This window comes from Pleurodeles waltl, chromosome 2_1, assembly GCF_031143425.1.
Source record: "Pleurodeles waltl isolate 20211129_DDA chromosome 2_1, aPleWal1.hap1.20221129, whole genome shotgun sequence".
NCBI lineage: Eukaryota > Metazoa > Chordata > Amphibia > Caudata > Salamandridae > Pleurodeles > Pleurodeles waltl.
This window is the reverse complement of record NC_090438.1, coordinates 77,116,067-77,140,637: the sequence shown is the minus strand read 5'-3', so window position 1 is coordinate 77,140,637 and position 24,571 is coordinate 77,116,067.

Below are 24,571 nucleotides of genomic sequence, written 5' to 3'. Positions count from 1 at the left end.
TTACCCAGAATCCTTTGCAAACCTCAAAAAGTGGCTAAAAAAACAAGTTTTCCTCACATTTCGGTGACAGAAAGTTCTGGAATCTGAGAGGAGCCACAAATTTCCTTCCACCCGGCGTTCCCCTAAGTCTCCCGATAAAAATTATACCTCACTTGTGTGGGTAGGCCTAGCGCCCGCGACAGGAAATGCCCCAAAACAGAACGTGGACACACCACATTTTTTCATAGAAAACAGTGCCTACCTGTGGAATTTGGCCTCTAGCTCAGCCGGCACCTGGGGAAACCTAGCAAACCAGCACATTTTTAAAAACTAGAAACCCAGGGGAATCCAAGATGAGGTGACTTGTGGGGCTCGGACCAGGTTCTGTTACCCAGAATCCTTTGCAAACCTCAAAATGTGGCTAAAATACCACGTTTTCCTCACATTTCGGTGACAGAAAGTTCTGGAATCTGAGAGGAGCCACAAATTTCCTTCCACCCAGCGTTCCCCCAAGTCTCCCGATAAATATGATACCTCACTTGTGTGGTTAGGCCTGGTGCCTGCGACAGGAATAGATCACACAACGGTCAATGTTGGTCCTTACGTGAGGCAGCTGTTGACCCTGGGGTGATCCATTCCTGACACAGGCACTAGGTGTAGGCACTCAAGTGGGGTAGTGTTTTTATCAGGACAGGTGAGGAGTCACTGGGTGGTAGGAATGTTGTGGATCCCAGCATATTCCTGTAGTTTGTGTGACAGAAATGCGAGAAAAATAGAGTTTTTTTTCAACATTTCAGCTTTGCAGGATATTCTGGGTAAGAAAACTTTGGGGAATCCACACAAGTCACACCTCTGTGGACTCCCCCGAATGTCTAGTTTCCAGAAATGTTTGGGTTTAGTGTGTTTCTCTATATGGCCGCCGAATCCAGGACCAAAAACACAGGTGCCTGCCTTACAAAACCAGTTTGTTTTGCCATAGACAATTTTGATGTCTCCACAATATGATTTGGGTGGTGGAATTTGGGGCTGAACTAAATTGGTGAGCTCCCAAGAGAGCACTCTCTCTCTGCTTGCCGCCGCATTCACCTGCTCTCTGGGTTGGCCTAACCCACTATTACCCAGTTGCACGAACAGCTTGCGAAGGGACAGCAGGACTGTCCTCATCACCTCCCTCATAATGTACTGGAAGAGGAGTTTTCGAATGGGACTCCTCTGACTGAAAAATCACTCCCAGAGTCTGCGCCATTGTCCTATCCCTCAGATGCTGTCTCAGTATCTGATGTCTCAGTCTCTGATCCTCTGTCAGAGCGGTCCTCTATAACCCAAGTGCAGGCAGCAGTCATCCATCAAGATGCCATCTCTGCTATTGGCTAAACTGTTGCTCTAAAACACTAGCCTACGTAGACAGTCACAAAATCGATGGTGTGTGTGAGATATGTGCAACAGTAGAGGCAACCTTACCTGCGCTTCTTCCCTCAATCAGCACGTACTTTCAAGACACTCAAAAAACACCTTGTCACATACCATTCGTCACAGTCTTTAGCACCTCCTGCGCCCAGTCCAACAATCATTATTGGTGCTCCCACTCCCTCCTCCTCGGATTCCCTCATTACCACCCAGCAAAAGTGCCCTTCATCTCTCCATAGACTTTACTAATGTACTCAGCTATTTACATAAAATACAGATGTGCTCTTTGCAGTAGGCATATAAACCTTCTGCGCTTCTTTATGGCACTAAAACTGCCACTAGACAAGTCGGACCCTTTTCCCCCCAGGGAAACCACACACATATTGACAAAAGTGATGTATATATGACAGCCAACCACCTGAAACTCAACTCAAGCAAAACCGAAATAATCCTCTTTGGCCCACACAAAAACACCTGGGACCCCCCATGGTGGCCCACCACGCTAGGCCCTGCACCCACCCCCGCCAACTACGCACGCAACCTCAGCATCATCCTAGACTCCTCCCTCTCTATGACCCAACAAATCAACGCTCTTACCTCCTCATGCTTCAACAAACTCTGTATACTGAAAAACATTCAAATGGATCCCCACAGAGACCAGAAAAACTGTCACTCACGCACTCATCAGCAGCAGGCTTGATTACGGAAACGCCCTCTACGCCGGCACCACTCTAAAACTCAAGTGCAAACTACACGCATCCAGAACTCCGCAGCACGACTCATCCTCGACCTCCGCCGACACGAACACATCTCTCCACACCTCAAATCCCTCCACTGGCTCCCCATTGACAAAAGGATCACCTTCAAGATCCTCATCCTCGCACACAAATCACTCCACAACACAGGCCCTGCCTACCTCAACGAGAGTCACCTTCCACACCCCCACACGAAACGTCCGCTCAGCTGACCTCTCTCTCGCCTCTGTCCCCCGCATCAAACACACCACCACCGGGGGCAGATCCTTCTCCTACATTGCACCCAAAACCTGGAACGCACTCACAACCCACATTCGCAAGACCCAAAACCTACTTCTTTTCAGGAAGGGCCTCAAAACCTGGCTTTTTGAACAGTGAACCTCCTAGCCCCTTTCCCTCCCCCTGTCCCCCCCCGCAGCGCCTTGAGACCCTCACAGGTGAGTAGCGCGCTTTATAAATCTCTTTGATACAGATCTACCTATATATATATATATATATATATATATATATATATATATATATATATATCTCTACATAGATATATCTATAGATATATCCATGTACCTAGATATATCTCTCTACATAGATATATATATATATATAGATATATACATATATATTTTTTTTAGTTGCTGTATGGTTTCCTTGGGGGCCAAAATGGCCCCCAGGGAAACCCTACAACATCTAAAAAAAAAATTGCCCCCACAGGGGGTCACCCTGCCCACGGGCGACCCCCTGTCATTTCATTTTTTTTTTTTAAATCCCCTGGGGGGGGCGCGATCGCGCCCCCTCCCCCCCCCAGGGGGCACCTACCTTTTTTTTAATAAAAAAAATTATGCCGGGGGGGGGGGCGGCCCGTTTTCCGGGGGGGCCGCCCCCCAAAAGTGAAATCCCTGGTGTCTAGTGGGGTTTCCTGGCCCCCGATCGCTGCGATCGGGGGCCAGGAAACCGTTTCAGAAGGCCTCGTAAGAAAGGGGAGACTCTCCCCTTTCTTACGAGGCCTTTTCAAAATGTTTCCTGGCCCCCCCGATCGCAGCTGTGCTGTGATCGGGGGAGCCAGGAAACCTGAAAGTGTTTCCTGGCCCCCGATCGCAGCACAGCTGCGACCGGGGGCCAGGAAACACTTTCAGGAAGGCCTCGTAAGAAAGGGGAGACTCTCCCCTTTCTTACAAGGCCTTCCCGAACGTGTAAAAGGCCGTTTTCCCCATGAAAGCAGGAAGCGGCCGCAAGGCTGCTTCCTGCTTTCATGGGGAAAACACCTTTGCAACGTCAGCGCGCCTCGCGGCGCGCTGACGTCACAAAGGGGCGGGTGGGGGGCGGGGGAGACACAGTAGCTTCCGTGTCTCCCGGGGGTAGTAAAAAAAAAAAAAAAAATCCTCGGGCGCGACGCACCCGAGGATTTATTAATGCCCTTCCTGGTGTCAGCCACTGGTCGTGACCCGCACCAGGGAGGGTGTGTGGGCGTCGGCCAGTGGCCGACGCCCGCACTCAAGCGGTTAATTTAGGAACTAGGCTGTTTTACCCATTTCGAACCGACGAGGGGAGGATGTAGTGAAGCCATTTTAGTGATGTCTGTGGACACATTATTTTAGCAACTAGGCCTGTTGTCTGTCGCCTTTAGCCTAGTAACATTCCATTTTATTTAATTTTATTATTTTAGGAACAATAACATTTGTGGTGATGTTTTATTTTCCTTTACCTTGCTGTACTTTCGCTTAGGAAAGCATTTACATTTCTTAGCACAACATTCTTTTACTCTGTGCTTTATTCAAGGCTGCAACAAGATAGGGTTGCAGGCACAAAGTGGTACACCATGTCATGGGGACACTTTTCTCAGAACACTAAGGGGCGTATTTAAGAGCCCCTAGTGCCATTCCAACTCCACATTAGCTTCATTTTTTAAAATGCTAATGTGGCGTTAGAAGGCCAGAAACGCTGCACCATATTTACAAAGTGGAGGAATGCATGCATTGCTCCACTTTGTAGCCCTTTGCGCTATATTATGCATGCGGCAGGCATAATGTATGCCATTAGGGGGGCCCAAGAAAAGGCGCAAGGAAATCTAAGAGGTTTCCTTGCACCATTGTTTGGCACTTTTACTGCCTGCTCAGAGCAGGCTTTAAAAGGAGGCTTCCATTGGTTACAATGGGCCTCTGGATGCTTTGCAGGATTAGCATCACAATGTTTGCCGCTAATCCTGAAAAGCGCCGGACTACTGTCCCCTAACTACCACCATGGTGCGCCGTATTTTAAAAACGGCGCACACATGGTGACTAAGGGGTGCAGGAAAAGTGGCGCTGCACTGCTCTCTTTCTATAGTTTTATGGTACTCAAGAATGGTATAAAATGTTTTCCAAACTTATGTACTCCAAGAGACAGACGTCAGACCCGATTCTATAACTGTTCTCCCGGCCGTAATGTTTGATTAAATGAACTGTTTCCTGCTCTACCAGACGTCTCTTGCCTTTTGCTTTTTAAAGGTAAAATCTCATTTTGAGCAACATTACATAAAGGTCTCACTCCAGTACTAAATACAGTTTAACTGGCTTATACCACTGACCATTCTGAAATTCAATTAATGGTATCCCAAGGCAGTTAATGGCCATGAAAAGGAAGCAATGGAAAAACTAATAGATATTGTCGACTTACCTTTTGGCTTTGTTAATGCTTGTTTTTTAAACTTTTTTTGTATGAAGGCACTCATGATTTTTAAAAAAACACTGTGCCCCAGTATATATTATTTTATGAAGAAGCACGCATTCTACCAATAGGTTTAGGCAATGAAGGGGACTGGTAATTGTGCAGATGTGTACATTGTGGAAGAGCTGAATGTCACCACTCATGTTCAGGTAATACTTTGGCTGTGTTGGGATGTCCCTGTGCCCCATGCTATATGCTGTGGTGAGTGGAAGCAAAAAGTGAACCACGCTGAAATCCAGACCAATAAATGAAGAGAGCGGACTTAAAGTCCCTGTAAGTAAGCATGTTTGGTAAACATTTTTATTGAAAACAAACGCTTCTGGGTAATAAGGTTGGACAGTCCTATAGGGCAATCTGGCAGTTCCAGAAAGGCTGGTCTGACAGTCTATGGGCTGTTGTTGGCTGTTTGAGGGCCTATTTTATGGTCTGGTGGGCCCGGTTTTTACTGTAAATTTCCCTGATATTACTACAAAATGTGCCTTCAGCATGCACAAAAGCATGCCTTCTTCCATACATTGCACCTGCAAAACACCTACACAGCTTGCATTCAGTGACAGCTGCCATGTATTTAGAGCAGTGGGGTGGGCTAAACATAATAATAAAAAAAGATGTCACTTACCTTCCCGACTTGCTACAACGTCCTCTTTGCTCTGGTGTTTTCTCTCCTCAATGCTCCGGACCCAGGAAACTGCACTACCCAATCTGGTGCTGCTCTCACTGTTAAACAGCATAAGAGAAACATGAGGGTTGGAGGGAGCAGCCTCTCTCAATGCTCTTAAGAGCAGCTGTCTTAAGACGGCTAGGTGACAGAAGTTTAAAATGCACGTCTGGCAGGCTGTCGGAAGATGGCCCAGCATACATGTCCTGCACCCAGCAATTTCCTACTCTGTAGGGACTGCACTCCCTTTTATCCCCCATGCCCCCAATTATTTTCACACTACAGCTATCTTACTGTAATGAAGAGATTCATCTTCGGGTTCTGTGTTTTACCCTGAGAGCGGTTCACAAAATAGTCCCTTGTTTTCTGCAATAAAAATGTAAAAGGTATCTGCGTCAAGAAGTCTGCCTACTCAAGCACTAATCTTCTCTGTGTTCCCAAGTTTAATAAAGTTAGGATGGGGAGACAGCTTTTTCCGGGTAGAACTGCACAATTGTGGAACAACTTGCCACTCTCATTGAGTTTATGTCAGGACCTGTTGTCCTTTATGAAAGCGCTGAACAACTGGCTCTTTCCTATTAGCGGCCTATTGTCAGAGTCCTGTGTTTAGGAGGGCAAGCAGCAAGGATGACTTTCCGGTCTCAGTTGCGCTTTATGAATGTAACTTTATTCTTTAATGTTCCACTGATGCAACTAAATAAGATGATCATGGGGTACCTGTCTCCCCAGGGATAATGAATCTTCAGAGAAAAATAAGGATTGACTGATGCACCCTTAGCACCTGCACTTTTGATGGTACCAGGCCACCCTGTCATGTTGATTTATTTTTTTGTTTGCTCACTCAGTGTTGCTCGTATATGGTTCCCGCTAAAAGGTAGTGATGCGTATTAAGGTGACAGAACTTCAGGACAAGGGACTCAGTCCACTTACATCCTCAGTAACTACCAATTTAGGTCCTAGATAGCTCACAGTGCCTCACCTGAAGCCCTAACCTTCCCAGGATAACAGATGATTACAGCAACCTTGAAAATGACACTGTGATTCCCAAGGAAGATGTGCAAAACAATCTTACCCCTCTTGTTTTACTCATGCATGCCCAAGGTAAACACAAGAAAGATATGAAATTAAGGATTTCAAACATTTATTGAAACAATCTTAGATCTATACCTTCCTACGTAGCTCTATCTAAAATATGAGACCATAACAGGTGTATCCTCCGCCTGCAGCTGATCAAGGAGGATAGCCTGAGTCCCCCATACCTGGAGAGCTGAGCCAGGGAGAAGGTCTAGAGGGAAGTTGGCAATTCTGTTCTGCAAGATGCAAGAACAGCGTCAGCAGTGCTGAATGCCGAACACAGCATTCGTTCCAGGACAGTAGTGGTTGGAGTGTTCCTCTGACACGCCTGGGGCAGTAAACGGTTTATATAATCAAAACCACATTGTGTTAGAGGTACAGCTCTGACTAGTGATATGTCTAGATGTTAGAAGCTGTCTCCGAATGGGCAATGCAGGCACTAGGATTTCTTGTTCCATCTTCCTACACTTGAACACAGTTTACAGATTATATGCCGAGAAAGGCTAACTAAAAAGGAGCAGCATGTACAATGTATTCTTTGACTAGCATAGTGCAAGGATAAAGTGTGTGAAATGTTGTTGTTAAAACGTATAAAATGTAAAGTATTAAAAAAAGCTACCAACATGGGCTCTGGAAGGCCTTACAACAATGCTTTGTCTGAATGGTACCACTATCTGTGTTGATGGCTTTGAAATGTCCTGTTACATGTCTACTCAACAAAGAGTGATAACTTTAATTATATTTACAATGTGTGCCTAACTAAAGGGAATGTCTGTGTAGGAAGAAACAAGCACTGGCTATCTTAACAAAGCCCTTAAAATATAATAACAGCAACTGGAAATGACAAAACATCAGTGTTTACAGGTAAGAAGTACTATAAAGAACCTCTCAGGAAGTGAAGCCACAACTTCCCAGGGTAGGTCGCTCCCCTGCCCTCGCGGCGCCACCAGATCCTCTGTGCCTGCCCTCTGCTCTGTTGTTGTGCTGACTGTCCCCCAGAGTGTGTGCCTTTTTCCCCTGTGTGTGATCGCGTCCCCTTTGGCTTTTTTGTATCCCAGAGTGCCTGCTTTCCCCGTGTGACCGCGCTCCCCTTGCCTTCTGTATCCCTGAGTGCCTGCTTTCACCGTTGTGATCGCGCTCCCCTTGCTTTTTGTATCCCTGTCTGCCTGCTGCCCCTCGTGCCCCCGCCGTCCCCCCCCCGTCCTTCCGCCGCTTTTTGTCGTTCTTCTCTCGTTTCTCCGGCTTTTTGTACCCCTTCTAGGTACTTTTCCGCTTTTTTGGGCCTCATCGCCTCCCCGAGGCCCTTCGCCGCTTGTCCCGCTCTTTTCCCCCCCCTACCCCCCCTCCTCCCGCCTCCCAGCTGTCCCCGCCTCCCCGGCTACCCCTTATATGGCGGCCGCTGCGAGGCAGTGGTAGCGACCCTTGACCCCAGGGTAGGTCGCTCCCCTGCCCTCGCGGCGCCACCAGATCCTCTGTGCCTGCCCTCTGCTCTGTTGTTGTGCTGACTGTCCCCCAGAGTGTCTGCCTTTTTCCCCTGTGTGTGATCGCGTCCCCTTTTGCTTTTTTGTATCCCAGAGTGCCTGCTTTCCCCGTGTGACCGCGCTCCCCTTGCCTTCTGTATCCCTGAGTGCCTGCTTTCCCCGTTGTGATCGCGCTCCCCTTGCTTTTTGTATCCCTGTCTGCCTGCTGCCCCTCGTGCCCCCGCCGCCCCCCCCGTCCTTCCGCCGCTTTTTGTCGTTCTTCTCTCGCTTCTCCGGCTTTTTGTACCCCTTCTAGGTACTTTTCCGCTTTTTTGGGCCTCCTCGCCTCCCCGAGGCCCTTCGCCACTTGTCCCGCTCTTTTTTCCCCCCTACCCGCCCTCCTCCCGCCTCCCAGCTGTCCCCGCCTCCCCGGCTACCCCTTATATGGCGGCCGCTGCGAGGCAGTGGTAGCGACCCTTGACCCCAGGGTAGGTCGCTCCCCTGCCCTCGCGGCGCCACCAGATCCTCTGTGCCTGCCCTCTGCTCTGTTGTTGTGCTGACTGTCCCCCAGAGTGTCTGCCTTTTTCCCCTGTGTGTGATCGCGTCCCCTTTTGCTTTTTTGTATCCCAGAGTGCCTGCTTTCCCCGTGTGACCGCGCTCCCCTTGCCTTCTGTATCCCTGAGTGCCTGCTTTCCCCGTTGTGATCGCGCTCCCCTTGCTTTTTGTATCCCTGTCTGCCTGCTGCCCCTCGTGCCCCCGCCGTCCCCCCCCGTCCTTCCGCCGCTTTTTGTCATTCTTCTCTCGCTTCTCCGGCTTTTTGTACCCCTTCTAGGTACTTTTCCGCTTTTTTGGGCCTCCTCGCCTCCCCGAGGCTCTTCGCCGCTTGTCCCGCTCTTTTTTCCCCCTACCCGCCCTCCTCCCGCCTCCCAGCTGTCCCCGCCTCCCCCTTATATGGCGGCCGCTGCGAGGCAGTGGTAGCGACCCTTGACCCCAGGGTAGGTCGCTCCCCTGCCCTCGCGGCACCACCAGATCCTCTGTGCCTGCCCTCTGCTCTGTTGTTGTGCTGACTGTCCCCCAGAGTGTCTGCCTTTTTCCCCTGTGTGTGATCGCGTCCCCTTTTGCTTTTTTGTATCCCAGAGTGCCTGCTTTCCCCGTGTGACCGCGCTCCCCTTGCCTTCTGTATCCCTGAGTGCCTGCTTTCCCCGTTGTGATCGCGCTCCCCTTGCTTTTTGTATCCCTGTCTGCATGCTGCCCCTCGTGCCCCCGCCGTCCCCCCCGTCCTGCCGCCGCTTTTTGTCGTTCTTCTCTCGCTTCTCCGGCTTTTTGTACCCCTTCTAGGTACGTTTCCGCTTTTTTGGGCCTCCTCGCCTCCCCGAGGCCCTTCGCCGCTTTTCCCGCTCTTTTTTCCCCCCCACCCGCCCTCCTCCCGCCTCCCAGCTGTCCCCGCCTCCCCGGCTACCCCTTATATGGCGGCCGCTGCGAGGCCGCGCAGCGGGCGCGCCGCCGCTGGCGCGCCTAAGGCAACCCCGTCTGTGCCCGTCCGCGCCTGGACCGCGCCCAGCGCCCGAACCCCTGGCCCCCGCCCCCCCGCCTGACCTACGACTCCGCCTTCCTCGCCAACCTCAACCCCGGCCGCACGCCGGGCTGCTACCGCGCCACCCCGAAACTTACCCTCGGACCCTTCACCTGCAGCAACTGCCGCCTCACCTGCCTCCAGACCCACTCCGCTCCCGCCAAGAACTACTCCCCCGGAAATAACCTCCACTGCATCCTGGTCAACACCCGATCCATCCACAGGCACGCCATCGAACTGTGGAACCTCATCAACTCTACGAACCCGGACATCGCCTTCCTCACCGAGACCTGGATGAACCCCACCTCGGCACCCGACATCGCCATAGCCATCCCCGACGGCTACAAAATCATCCGGAAAGACCGCACCAACCGCATCGGAGGAGGCATCGCCATCGCACACAAAAACTCCATCCGCATCTCGACCGACACCGACAACTCACTCCCCGACGCCGAACACCTCCACTTCACGATCCACAGCGACCCCAAAACCACCCTCAGAGGCACCCTCATGTACAGACCACCAGGACCTCGCACCAAGTTCAGCGAAGACATCGCAGACTTCGTCAACCCTCACGCACTCTCATCCACCAACTACATCCTCCTAGGAGACCTCAACTTCACCTGGAGAACCTCACCGACAACAACACCACCGCCTTACTGGACAACCTCGCCAACCTGGGACTGAATCAGCTAGTCAACACCCCCACCCACTACGCCGGACACCTGCTCGACCCCATCTTCTCCTCCAGCAAACACATCACCTTCAGCCACACCACCGAACTCACCTGGTCAGACCACAGCTGCGTCCACTTCATCTTCAAGAAGACCACCGTGCTCCACCACACCCAGCAACCACCAAGAAGACACTGGAATCGTATCACCACGGAACAGCTCGCATCAACCCTCTCCCAGAACCAACCCACCAGCCCCACCGACCCCAACGTAGCCGCCAACAACCTCACAAACTGGATCTCCGACTGCGCCAACCTCCTGGCCCCCCTGAAGACTCAAGCCAGCACCAACAACCACAAGAAAAACTCCTGGTTCACCCCTGACCTCAAGAACTCCAAGAAAGAATGCCGCGCCCGCGAGAAGACGTGGCGCCTTAACCAGACCGAAGAGAACATGTCAGCTCTCAAGGACGCCACCCGCCAACACCACCAACACCTCCGCGCCGCACGAAAAACAGCCTACCGGAGCAGACTTGACAACAACGCCCACAACAGCAAGGAACTATTTGGCATCGTCAAAGAGCTCTCCAACCCGGAAGCAGAAAACAACTCCATCCCTCCCTCACAGGACCTCTGCGACTCCCTCGCAACCTTCTTCCACCACAAGATCACCGACATATACAACAGCTTCCCGACCGCCGACACAAGCCCCCCCCCGGAACCCGCCACCGACACCACCACCATCCTCACCTGGAACCCTACCACCACCGAGGAGACCACCCGCGTAATGAACTCGATCCACTCCGGATCCCCATCGGACCCCTGCCCGCACCACATCTACAACAATGCCGACGACATCATCGCACCGCACCTCCGAGACGTCATCAACGCCTCCCTCACCGCCGCCACCTTCCCGGAAAGCTGGAAACACGCAGAGCTCAACGCCCTCTTAAAGAAACCTACAGCAGACCCCACCGAACTCAAGAACTTCCGGCCCATCTCTCTCCTGCCGTTCCCCGCCAAAGTGATTGAGAAAATCGTCAACGCTCAACTCACCAACGCCCTGGAAAACAACGACTCCCTCGACCCCACACAGTTCGGTTTCAGGGCCAACCACAGCACCAAAACCGCCCTCATCGCCACGGACGACATCAGACCCCTGACCGACAAGGGAGAGACCGTGGCCCTCATACTCCTGGACCTCTCTGCAGCCTTCGACACGGTCTGCCACCGCACCCTGATACGCCGCCTCAGTAACGCCGGCATCAGAGGCAAGGCCCTGGAATGGATCATCTCCTTCCTCTCCGGAAGGACTCAGAGAGTCCGCCTGCCCCCCTTCAGATCCACAGCCACGGAGATCATCTGCGGCGTACCTCAAGGATCCTCCTTCAGCCCCACTCTCTTCAACGTCTACATGACCCCCCTGGCGAACATCGCACGCAAACACGGACTCAACCTTATTTCATACGCCGACGACACCCAGCTCATCTTATCCCTCACTAACAACCCCACATCAGCCAGGACCAAACTACATAAAGGAATGAAGGAAGTGGCGAACTGGATGACAGACAGCTGTCTGAAACTGAACACAGACAAGACGGAGGTCCTCATCCTCGGCCCCACTCCCACCGCATGGGACGACTCCTGGTGGCCCCCCGCCCTAGGCAGCACTCCCCAACCCACCGACCACGCGCGCAACCTCGGCTTCATCCTGGACTCCTCCCTCACCATGACCAGACAGGTGAACTCGGTGACCTCGGCATGCTTCAACACCCTCCGCATGCTCCGCAAGATCTTCCGCTGGATCCCCACCGACACCAGGAAGACCGTCTCCCACGCCCTCGTCACCAGCCGCTTGGACTACGGGAACACCCTGTACCCCGGCATCGCCACCAAGCTGCAGAGGAAACTCCAACGGATCCAGAACGCTGCCACAAGACTCATCCTGGACATCCCTCGCCACCACCACATTTCCGGACACCTGAAAAAACTCCATTGGCTACCCGTCAACAAGCGGATCACCTTCCGACTACTCACCCACGCACACAAAGCCCTTCACAACCTTGGACCCAAACTCATCAACAACCGCGTCTCCTTCTACACCCCTCCGCGCACTCTGCGCTCCACCGGACAGGCCCTGGCAGCCGTACCCCGCATCCGCAAAGCCACCGCCGGAGGAAGATCCTTCTCTTTCCTGGCAGCAAAGACCTGGAACTCTCTGCCCAGCCACCTTCGCGCCATACCTGACCACCTCTCCTTCAGAAGGCAGCTCAAGACCTGGCTCTTCGAGCACTGACCTCCCCCCCCCCCAGCGCCTTGAGACCCTTGATGGGTGAGTAGCGCACTTTATAAATGCGATTGATTGATTGATTGATTGATTGATTAAATAAACATGTTAGTAGCAGACAGAGGATCTTTTTTCATATAAAGAAAGGTATTGAAGCTTGCTTTGCCAATGCAAAGCAGGCACCCCAATCCAGGGCCACATCTTTCCAGTAGGTGATAATAGTGAATTAAAGGATAAACTATAGAAAATATTTTATACGTAAAAAACGACATGAAAGAATTGTTAATCTCTTAGACATGTCCCAGTAATAATACCACACTCAATAATAGGTACAGTAAAGTCTCAGTAAAATAATCCTTGCTTGACCCTTGGTAGAAAATGGCAGTCAGGCTTAATTTAGGAGACAGGGGTGTGTAAAGCATTTTATATCACCAAAACAGTAAATAAGTAAAAGACATAACACAATAAAAATTCATCACCCATTTATTAAAATAGAGAATATTATTTTCTTCAAAACAACACCAAAACAACACCAAAATGTCAAAAATTCAATATAAGGAACTGAAGATATTCTAACATCAAAATGTTTAAAGCACCACTCGATGCTCCACAGCAACACCCATTGCATTTTGATGCTTCCCCAGATTTACAAGAAATCGTCGGTCTATGGCAGCGATAAAATCTAACGCCACCCCAGGCGTGGCGTTTGCCTGGTGCAACGCAGAGAAATGCTTTAATTTCTCTTCATTTTTTGCTTCTTCTATGTGTGCTCCAATCTGCAGCACACATAGAAAGAGCAAATTGCCATTGAAGATTGTTTTTGTGCAGGAAGGTGCCCCTTTCTTCACAAAAACAATCTCCCCAGCAAAGCTGCCATCCTTGCATCATAGCGCAAGGGTGGCTGCATTGGCACTAGGCAGCTAATTTAGCACCGGTGCAGGAGGAAACACAGGCATGATCTGAATTTTTGTAAATACAGCACATCCCTGCTTTTCAGAACTGATGCAGCTTGTTGCTGCTAATTTTGGTGCAGCATCATACTGAGCCAGTTCTTTGTAAATGTGCCCATATGTGTTTTTCTTGGAGCTCTTCTGTCGTCAACGGGCTAGTTGGCGGATCCTTGGGGTTCTCGGTTCCAAAGTGTAATTTGAAGGAAGATGGTGGCCTGCTGCAGCATGATGGCTTGGTGAATCTCTGGAAATCTTTGTCCGCAACATTGATGGCAAGGAGCTTTGGAGCTTTCAGCAGGGCAAACCATTTTGGTCAGGCCGATTTGCGAGTTGACGATGGCATCTCGACTCTCTAAGTCCAGCCGGTCACCCCCTGGTGCTTTTTTGCAAAACTTTGCAGAAAGTTTCCAAACTTTGAGATCGTGTTGGGGAAAATAAGGGTCCACTAGCTCAGGCCAAGGGTTCAGACACTCTGGACTGCCTCTTCGGGACTCAATTTCTCACAATGCACCTACACAGTTCAGGAAAACAATCAGTTGCAACTGATCAGCTGGTTTGATCCTGTCGTTGTCCTGGCAGTTGACTTTTTCCAGCTCTGCTGTACCACTACTGATCAGGGAATACACTCCTTTTCCTTTAAGTCAGGCACAGTCTTTCCTTGGTGGAGCCTTGTGAGTGCAGCAGGTGCAGTCTTTCTGAGGGTAAGCCTTCTGTGATGCAGTCCAATGGTCCAGCAAGGCAGTCCTTTTTCTTTTGTTCCAGGCAGTGTTCTGAGGAGCTCCTGCATCTCTCCTATATACATCATCCATTCTGGGTTGCCAGAAGAGAAGAACACCCCAACCAATAGGGGTAAAGTTACCTCCTTCTCCTATGACCACTTTCTGCACAGTGTGGCACATTTATGATCCAGAATGCACTGTTCTACCAAAAATCAAAATGGAGAAATATCATCCTTGGTGTATGTGTGTGTCTGTGTAACCCAACCAAAAGGTGTGGCTAACAAATGACTATACTCCCCCATCCAGGCCCGATCCTAATTTAATACGGAGGGGTCCAATCTGGCTGGGGGATCAAGAAGTGGGGGCTGGCCTGGGTCCTATGCTATCTATTCTCCTGCCTTTGAATTCTAGCTTATCTCCCCGGCCCCTTCTTCTCCTTGAATTTTCCAGGAAACAAATATTCTCCCATCAATGCTTTAGCTCTAGGCCTCTTCACACCTACTCAGGGAGCAGCTTGGCTCAGGCTGCCAAAGGATGACCAATCAGAAGAGTCTGCTGCATGGCTGTTTTAGGACTGTAAGTTCCCAAACTACTTTCCTGTAAGTTCCATTAAATCCAGCTTTGGTAAGTGGTTGGGTTTAATGTGACCATTTATTTGATACTTTGAATGACAGTGCTAGCTAGCTCCAACTCAAAGAGACTTGATTACTTTTAATAAAGCTTTCCCTATGTTAGCCTATTGGGCCAGCAGCAGTACAATAGGAACTTTGGCTGTTTTCATTATCAGGACATATAAAACATCTTTAATATTGTCTCTGCGTTGCACCCTATCTTGGGGTAATAAAATGGTAGTTTGGGACTTTGGAAGTATTTTGAATTCCAAAGTAGAATTTGGGCATAGTTTTATTGAAAACAGCCTTCATGGCAGGACTGGCTTAAAAATGACATCAGACACCACAGCAGTGCACATGTAAGTGCATTACGTCCACTAGGGTCTCTAAACCTACATGCCCTACTATATACTAGTGACTTACAGGTAGATTGTCTTTGACAATTAGAATTATACTAATTACCTTATACCCTTAGAAGGGAGAGCACTGGCCCTCTGGTTGGTTAGCAGAGCCCAGAGTCAGTAACCACCAGCATCAGTCAAAAAGTGGGGGTGATCAGGGAAAAGCTTCCCACAGTGGCTGTCAGTATGAAGGTAACAAAAGAACAGAGTAGCAGGGTCATTCACAGATTGCAGCAAAACACTGAGGCCACCACCTTGCTGAAACCGTCAGTGTGTTTGATGGCTCACCCTACAGAGTATCTAACATGCAGTACAAATGGTGACCTTTTTCACATCTTTACTAGCCAACATGTTGGCAAGTATGGTAAACTGAAGAGCTAACCTTTGGCAGTGATCTGATTTTAATTTTTAATAAACACAAGTTACTGCGAATGGAAATATAGCTTTGATTTAAAGAAAGTAAGCGCACATTCAGTTGGAGCAAAATATAATTGCTCAGTATCCAAAGACTTACTTTTAGACAAAGAGAAAGCACTAGGTAGTTGATATGATTGCCTTGTGTGCCTGGGATGGTAATTTTATATCTCATCAAGGCACCAGGTGGTAGGAATTAACAAAAATGTTCTCTTTACCCGGTCTTCCATCTCTAACAATACCCAACTATAGTCTTTCCAGAATGCTGCTTTCTTTGATGTCTGCATGGTGTTTTGAGTTCTGTTGTGACATCATTCACTAGATGGCCCCTTTGAGGCTTAGTTATTGGTTATAAGATCCAAATTTCAGAAAGCAACCTCAAAAATGGTGTGGGAACCGAACCCCAATAATCATCTGAACCCCAATAATTTTGCCACCTTGATTTGTAATTTGGCAGCTCAGCTCTGAGATCTCTTGTTGACTTTGTGACGAGACTACACTCCACATTAATAACATCAATTTAGCAGACCTAAAATCTGAATATAATTTAGGACCATTAATAACTGAGGTCTAGATCAAAATAGGGAAAATAGATTTATTCCAAAATTGTTAATATGAACAATATATAAAAAAGTTACATTTACCATGAAGACTCGGGAGGAGAAATACAGAGTCACAAAACAACAGAATCCCTATTTAAGCAAGTCTACGTGAGTTCTAAGTGTCACACCCATAAACGATACATGTAGTGTCCCAAGAGAAGAACACGTTTCAAAATAATTTGACAGAGTTTTGGGAGAAAAATGAAAAGTCACCCACAAGCCCTCAGAACCAGGAGATTTTATTCAGAAGTCATGAAAAACAAATAATAAAATCTGCAAATTCAGCATGGTATGATCATGGTTAGGTCACAACGGCAAATCAAAAACAGTTGTACAATTAATAAAGTGCTTATCACTAAACCATTTCTTAAGGTAAAAGAAATCTTCTGCTTGCTTTCTCAGCAGCTGCACTCCGGAGACATACAACATTATATGAAACATTTCCAAAACAAAAGATCATAGAATCATGTTCTCTAGCGCTCCTGCATCAGAACTTCTACCAGAAGTCATTGAAAATGATATATTAGGTACGGGATGGAAAGCTTCATTCACAATATATGCTTGCTAATACAGTCGTCCAATTTGACAGCATATCATTTTGTGCTCTGCAGAAGCTAAGGGAGTTGGCTTGCAGCAGATTACTGATTGGGAAAGTTGAAGGAATAAGATGAGCAGAAAACCAGAAACTCCATCCAATTTAAAATAAATGGTGTCTCAAATGAAAATGTGGCATAACTACTTTACATTAATAATCACAATTCTAAGCAAAATAATAGAATTGTTTCAAGTGAAACATTATTAATCTATTGGTTACAAATCAATGCATTGTTAAAATCATTAATTTACACAAATAGTTTTCACACAAAATTGCACATCAGAAAAACCTTCAAGAAGGGTAAGGGTTAAGACAGCTCTCCTAATTAAAACAATGGTTCCATACACAGTAAGAGGCACATTTATGAGCTCCTTGTGCTACAGTTGCATCTCTTTTTGTGACACAACGACGGTGCAAACCTTGAAATCATATCTATGAGGCCACGCAAAGAAACTTTGCATGGCTTTGAATGGCCTCATGGATATGGAGCAAGGTGGCACAAATCACTGCATTGCCTTACTCTGTGCAAAGAAGGTATTCTGTGGGTGTTGTGGTGGGTCTTCCCACATGACACCCACTGATTTTGATGCAAGCCCAGATGTACAAGACCTTGTAAACCTGGGGACACGCCAAAACCTTATGCCTCCCAGAACGAGGTGCAACAAGGGGAAATATATTTATATCTCCTTGTTTTTTCCTTCTTCTATATGTGCTGTGTTATGCAGCACACATAGAAAGAGGAAAATGCCTCAAAGGATTGATTTTATTTACGAAGGTGTCCATTCCTGCACAAAAACAATCCTGCCCACAATACAGACACCATTGCACCACAGTGCAAGAGTGTCTGCATTGGCTGCAGGCTGCCAAAACGGCGCAACCACAGTGGGAAAGGACAGAAATACGTTGTATGCCATAGATACGGAGTATACCTGTCCTTCTCCTATAACGCAGGAAAACATAACAAGGTGACTTGCTGGGCCACCCTGTGCCAAAAACCCATAAACATGGGCCTAAGAGTCTCATGTTAGGTGATTCAACTCAAAGCACATGTTTTTAAGCCAAATCATAAACCTCACATACCTGCCAGCTACACATTTCTGAAGATTATCTCTAATCAGAAAGTACCCCCACACATGCGGATCTGTGCTTCATATTTTGGAAACACACCACGGCAACAGAGACCATGCTCGTCTGAATCAAATAAGGTGTTCAATAGGCTAGATGGAACCTCCAGCTTTCTTTGTAAGTTTTGAGAGAGGGGCAGCAGCCCAGTGCCTGCTAGACAGAGGGCAGCTTGATAGTTTAAACAACAGTGCCCTGAATCAGGGAATCTTTTGTGATGGATACATCTTGCTCTTTCACCGGAATGGACTATTGTGGCCACTGCCGGGGTGCAGCTATTCAGGTTCAGACACCAACAAGGACACCACCAGTTGCTATGCTGGTCCTACAGGCAAAGGAACAGGCAATAAAAAGAGGTGGGAATGGGATGTTCTTCTTCTCTGTGGGCAACATCTATCCACAATCTGGCAAACACCAGTTTTACAAATATAAAAATATTTGCTATCAGATAAGGATAACCCTAACAACAGGCGCGCCACTAGCGATCACCAAAATTGTGCATGTTTTCTCAAACCAATATTTGTGATCATTATTACAAAACCTATGCAAACAATATCCATGAAAAATATTAGAAACAACAAAGAAAACAATGCTAGGTGGCCCTCTTCTGTCCTACATCACTGGATATACATTAAAAGTGCAGGCCAGCAGTCATCACTCGTGGATGCTACTGTACCCCAAAACTTGTTAATGCTGCTGCAAGCCATTGTTTGTGTAGTGTGTATTATGGGGCATACCTCAAGACAATAGGGCATGGAGAACAAGGGCGAGTTAAATGTTTAAGCTGGTATGTTTTTATGACTACTGCCTGTACTTCCCCATACCTCTGCCCCCGATCCACCTTTACTTCTACCAACTAGGCATAACAATTACATTATTTTCACTTTACTCCCCATTACTTTGTCCTAACCTCAATTTGCCCCCAATTCTTACATCTTACCATAATGCTAACCATTTCCATCATCCAATTTTTTTATTTATTTTAATGACATTAACTTTCATCAGTGCTAAAAATACATTAATCCTAAACTGAATTAAAGTACTTTTTAAAAATGGATATATTTGGCATTACAAATTCTGAAAACTAAGGTTGATGTATATGCTTGACTCTGTCCTTATGGTTAGAGCTGCTGATCTCGGAAGTTAGAAGTGCACTGCCAAAAGATGGGGTTTCGGATATATGTGGTTTATGTTTTTCTTTTATCTGGAAAACATGATAAAACACGTGAAACATAAAAAAATAAAAAAACATGTTAGTCTACTTTACACTTACTCTGATCAAAACCAAAAACCTAAAATAAATAAATCATTCTAAATATTTTCTATTATATAAAATGAACACTATTTATAACCCCGAGACCTATTTGTATCCATTTATCCAATTGACATTAATTTACACTGTGATAAAGTAATTTTTTTACCCTAATCCGAAATTAAATTAAAATGCTTACAATAATCCCTATTGTAACTCGCAGACAATCTCTGACTTTTTATTTTATTGAATATTTGTAATTGAATGGCAATCCCATTCATTGACCTTAGTACTCAGCCTAACTGTAAATACCACGGATGCACTTTAATTAAAATATAACACATGTAATTATTTACATTAATGCAAACCCTACCCCACATAAGTATGTTAATAAACAAGAACTACTAAAAATATAACGATTAGCTTATCTCTAATACTAAATTGCTGTATTTGTTTACAATCATTTCACAGAACCCTCCATGTCCTCTGTGTTCACAGCACCAACAACTAAGCACGAAAAAAAGCGTATCCTGGTTACATGAAAAGATGAATCTGTAAATTCCTGTCATGTCGCAAATTCACTGGCGGGAAGCCTCCAGAAATGTCAGAAGTATCACAAGAAGCTTCAGAGCGCTCAGACTGAATGCCACAAGGGCAAACTGAAGGCCTGTCTTCTAAAAGATGAATTCCACAGGGACAGTCCCAATGGCGGCATTCTAATGACTGGTTGAACTGTGGAAATCTTCTGTCATTTGCAGATTCTTCTTGGCAGCCAGGGCTTTCTATCTTGAGTCTCTGCTGGACTATAACCGGTGTTGTGTAATGTCTAGTATCCACATCGATTCGTGTACCCCCTGTTCTTGGGCGGGATACACGATGCGATGGGGATACCAACTATTACACAACAGCGCCCAATAGACTTGGTGCAGGTTTTAAAGAAAAGTGTTTCATGGTCACGAGCCTGCAATTTGCAAAATCACAGGTTTTGTGATAGCAAAGCACAGAGTAGCAATTGTTGTGTGGCAGAAGTTAGAGGGGCCCGAGGGTACGCCCACCCCTGAGAGGCAATGACATAACAGTTGTCACATTTATTCAAGAAAAATACTAGCAACACTGCATTATCTCAGTTCTTGGCTTGTCTTGCTGTGACTGAGCAACGTATTGATCTGCAGTTCTGCAGATTTGTCACAAAATGTTATTTAACAGAGTCAATATCGACGCCTCTCCACATAATTGCTCAGAATACATTGAAAGCACGTGTGGACCTTTTTTGCTCTTGAATTCTTGTGTCTCTCTTCTGTTTTCTTTCGCTCGGTCGGTAAAGTCTAATTTCTCACTCTACTGTACTCTTCCCGAGGGTTAATTTTAATCTCCCAGTGGCCTTCAATTAATCCTATATTTCCTCAAATGTGCTATGCTCCTTGTTTTCCTCTTACTCACATCATCCTCCTAGCCTAACGCATATGCTTTGTCCTCTTTTCTTTATCGACATATTTATTGGGTATTTGTATATAGTTTCTTGCCAACTGCCTCTCCTTTCCTTTTGCATCTCCTCCCATCTCATCTCAATTTCTTTTGGTTGGAAATGGCACTTTTTGAATGGTCATCCCTAAACTTTTTGCCTTCTTCCTCCTATTTTTTTCTGACCTGTTTTTGCTGGCTTTAGGAGTCTGGGCACTTTACCACTGCTAACCAGAGCTAAAATGCATATGTTTTCTGTGTAAATAGTATTGTTGATTGGTTTATCCATGATTGGCATGTTTGATTTACTACTAGTTGGCCTGCAGCAGTGGCTGTGCCACCCACATGAGTAGCCCTGTAAACATGGCTCAGACCTGCCACTGCAGTGTTTGTGTGTGCAGTTTTAAACTGCCAATTCAACTTGCCAACTTGGCAAATGCCAGACCTAAACCTTCTCTTTTTATACATGTAAGGCACCCCTGTGGTAGGCCCTATGTAGCCCCATGAGCAGGGTGCAATGTATGTTAAAGGTAGGACGTGTACTGATGTGCTGTACATGTCCTAACAGTGAAATACAGCAACATTTGTTTTTCACTGTTGCAAGGCCTCTCTCTCTCATATGTTAACATGGGGACTGCCTTTAAATAACTTAAAAGTGCAGATTCCCTTAGGAAGCAGATAGAAATATGGGGCTTGGTGTTTCTAAACTCACAATTTTAAAATACATATTTTAGAAAAGTTGTTTTTTAGATTGTTAGTTAGAAAATGCCACTTTTAGAAAGTGGGCATTTTCTTGCTTTAACCCTTCTGTGACACTGTCTGTGGAATCCCTGTCTGGGTCAGTTTGACAGTTGGGCTGTTTGTAAATCATCTCTAGACAGTGAGACAAAGGGAGGTGGGGTGTAGCCTGCATATCCTGATGAGACATCTGTGCTAGAGTGGAGGCAGGCGTGGACACTTACAACTGAATGGCCTGTGCCTGTCCTCTCACAATGCAGTCTCCAACCCCCTGGTTTGTGTGTGGGGCCTGGCCTAGGCAAGGCAGGATCTTGTGAACAACAAAGACTTTTCTTGTATGTTTGCCAACTTCAAAGGCAGAAAGAGATATAAGTAGTGGACCCAAAACCCCATACTTTAGAGTTCTTCAAGATCACTTCTGGATTCAAGAGGAACCTCTACCAAGGAACAGCTGAAGAGCTGAGAAGTGCTGCCCCTGCATGTGACTGTGCTTCGTTGGGCAATCCTTCAGATGCTCCTTCTGCCTGTGAAAGGGGACATAGACTGGACTTCGTTGTGCATTCTTGCTTGAAAAGAATTTCCAAGGGCTTGAACTGAGCTTGCCTCCTGTTTTAAAATCTCAGGGCCATCAAAGACTTCCTCTGCCAGCACCTGGACTCTCTGCTGAGACTCCTACCCTGCCAAGTGGTGTCCTATCCAGTCCCTGGTCCCCTGAAAGGTGAAGTTGGCAGACAAGAGCTGAAAATACACACACTAAACACCATGCGGGGAAATGTTCGACGCACCATCCGCCACGTGGCTGATAAATGATGCGCCACCTGCTTTGCAGCTAAAATTGATGCTCGACCTGCATCCCGGCTAGGAGATCGACGTATCGCGGCTGGAAAAACGATGTGCAACGCCCGCTTACGGCTGCTGATAACGATGCAAACCCCATGCAGTGTGTCTTTCTAATACCTCGCAACAGGATTTTCCACGTGTAAGGAAATGCCTCCTTGGCATGGTTACCCCCTAACTTTTTGCCTTTGCTGATGCTAAGGTATGATTTGAAAGTGTGCTGCTAACCAGGCCCCAGCAGCAGTGTTCTTTCCCTAAACTGCCCCTTTGTCTCCACAATTGGCACAACCGTGGCACTCAGGTAAGTCCCTTGTAACTGGTACCCCTGGTACCAAGAGCCCTGATGCCAGGGAAGGTGTCTAAGGGATGCAACATGTCTTATGCCACCCTGGAGACCCCTCACTCAGCACATGCACACTGCCTAACAGCTTGTGTGTGCTGGTGGGGAGAAAATGACTAAGTCGACATGGCACTCCCCTCAGAGAGCTATGCCAACCTCACACTGCCTGTGACATAGGTAAGTCACCCCTCTAGCAGGCCTTACAGCCCTAAGGCAGGGTGCGCTTTACAACAGGTGAGGGCATATGTGCATGAGCCCTATGCCCCTACAGTGTCTAAGCAAAACCTTAGACATTGTAAGTGCAGGGTAGCCATAAGAGTATATGGTCTGGGAGTTTGTCAAACACAAACTCCACAGTTCCATAATGGCTACACTGAAAACTGGGAAGTTTGGTATCAAACGTCTCAGCACAGTAAATGCACACTGATGCCAGTGTGCAATATATTGGAACATACACCCAGAGGGCATCTTAGAGTTGCCCCCGGAATACCTACCCGACTTCTAGTGTAGGCTGACCAGTTTCTGCCAGCCTGCCACACACCAGACATGTTGCTGGCCACAAGGGGAGAGTGCCTTTGTCACTCTGTGGCCAGGAACAAAGCCTGTATTGGGTGGAGGTGCTTCTTACCTTCCCCTGCAGGAACTGTAACACCTGGCGGTGAGCCTCAAAGGCTCACTCATTTTGTTACAGCCCCCCAGGGCATTCCAGCTAGCAGAGATGCCCGCCCCACCGGCCACTGCCCCCACTTTTGGCAGAAAGGCTGGAGGAGATAATGAGAAAAACAAGGAGGAGTCACCCACCAGTCAGGGCAGCCCCTAAGGTGTCCTGAGCTGAGGTGACCCCTGCCTTGAGATGTCCTCCATCTTGAGTTTGGAGGATTACCCCAATAGGATTAGGGATGTGTCCCCTCCCCACAGGGAGGAGGCGCAAAGAGGGTGTAGCCACCCTCAAGGACAGTAGCCATTGGCTACTGCCCTTCCTGACCTAAACACACCCCTAAATGCAGTATTTAGGGGCTCCCCAGATCCCAGGAAATCAGATTCCTGCAACCTGAAGAAACAAGAAGGACTGCTGACCTACAAGCCTGCAGAGAAGGAGGAAGACACCAACTGCTTTGGCCCCAGCCCTACTGGCCTGTCTCCAACTTTGAAAACCTGCTCTAGCAACGCATCCGACAGGGACCAGCGACCTCTGAAGCCTCAGAGGACTGCCCTGGACTTAAAGACCAAGAAACTCCTGTGAACAGCGGCCCTGTTCAAAACCAGCTACTTCTTTGCAACAAAGAGCAACTTCAAAAGACTTCACGTTTCTCACCGGAACCGTGAGACTTCCCACTCTGCACCCGAAGCCCCCGGCTCGAGATCCAGAGAACCAACACTTCAGGGAGGACTCCCTGGCGACTGCAAGCCCGTGAGTAACCAGAGACGAACCCTCTGATCAACCACAACGACACCTGCAGAGAGAATCCAGAGGTTCCCCCTGATCGCAACTGCCTGTAACAAGGGACCCGACGTCTGGAACCAGCACTGCACCCGCAGCCCCCAGGACCTGAAGGAACCGAACTTCGACACAGGAGTGACCCCCAGGTGACCCTCTGCCTAGCCCAGGTGGTGACTGTCCCGAGAAGCCCCCCCTGTGCCTGCTTGCACCGCTAGAGTGACCCCCGGATCCCTCCATTGTTTCCTACCTGAAACCCGACGACTGCTTTGCACACTGCACCCGGCCGCCCCTGTGCCGCTAAGGGTGTGTTTTGTGTGCTTACTTGTGTCCCCCGAGTGCTCTACAAAACCCCCCTGGTCTTCCCCCCGAGGACGCACGTACTTACCTGCTGGCAGGCTGGCACCGGAGCACCCCTGCACCTCTTTGACCTCTGCAACTGACCGACCCTGAGCTGCTGGTGTGATAACTTTGGGGTTGCCTTGAACCCCCAACGGTGGGCTGCCTATGCCCCAGAACTAAGAC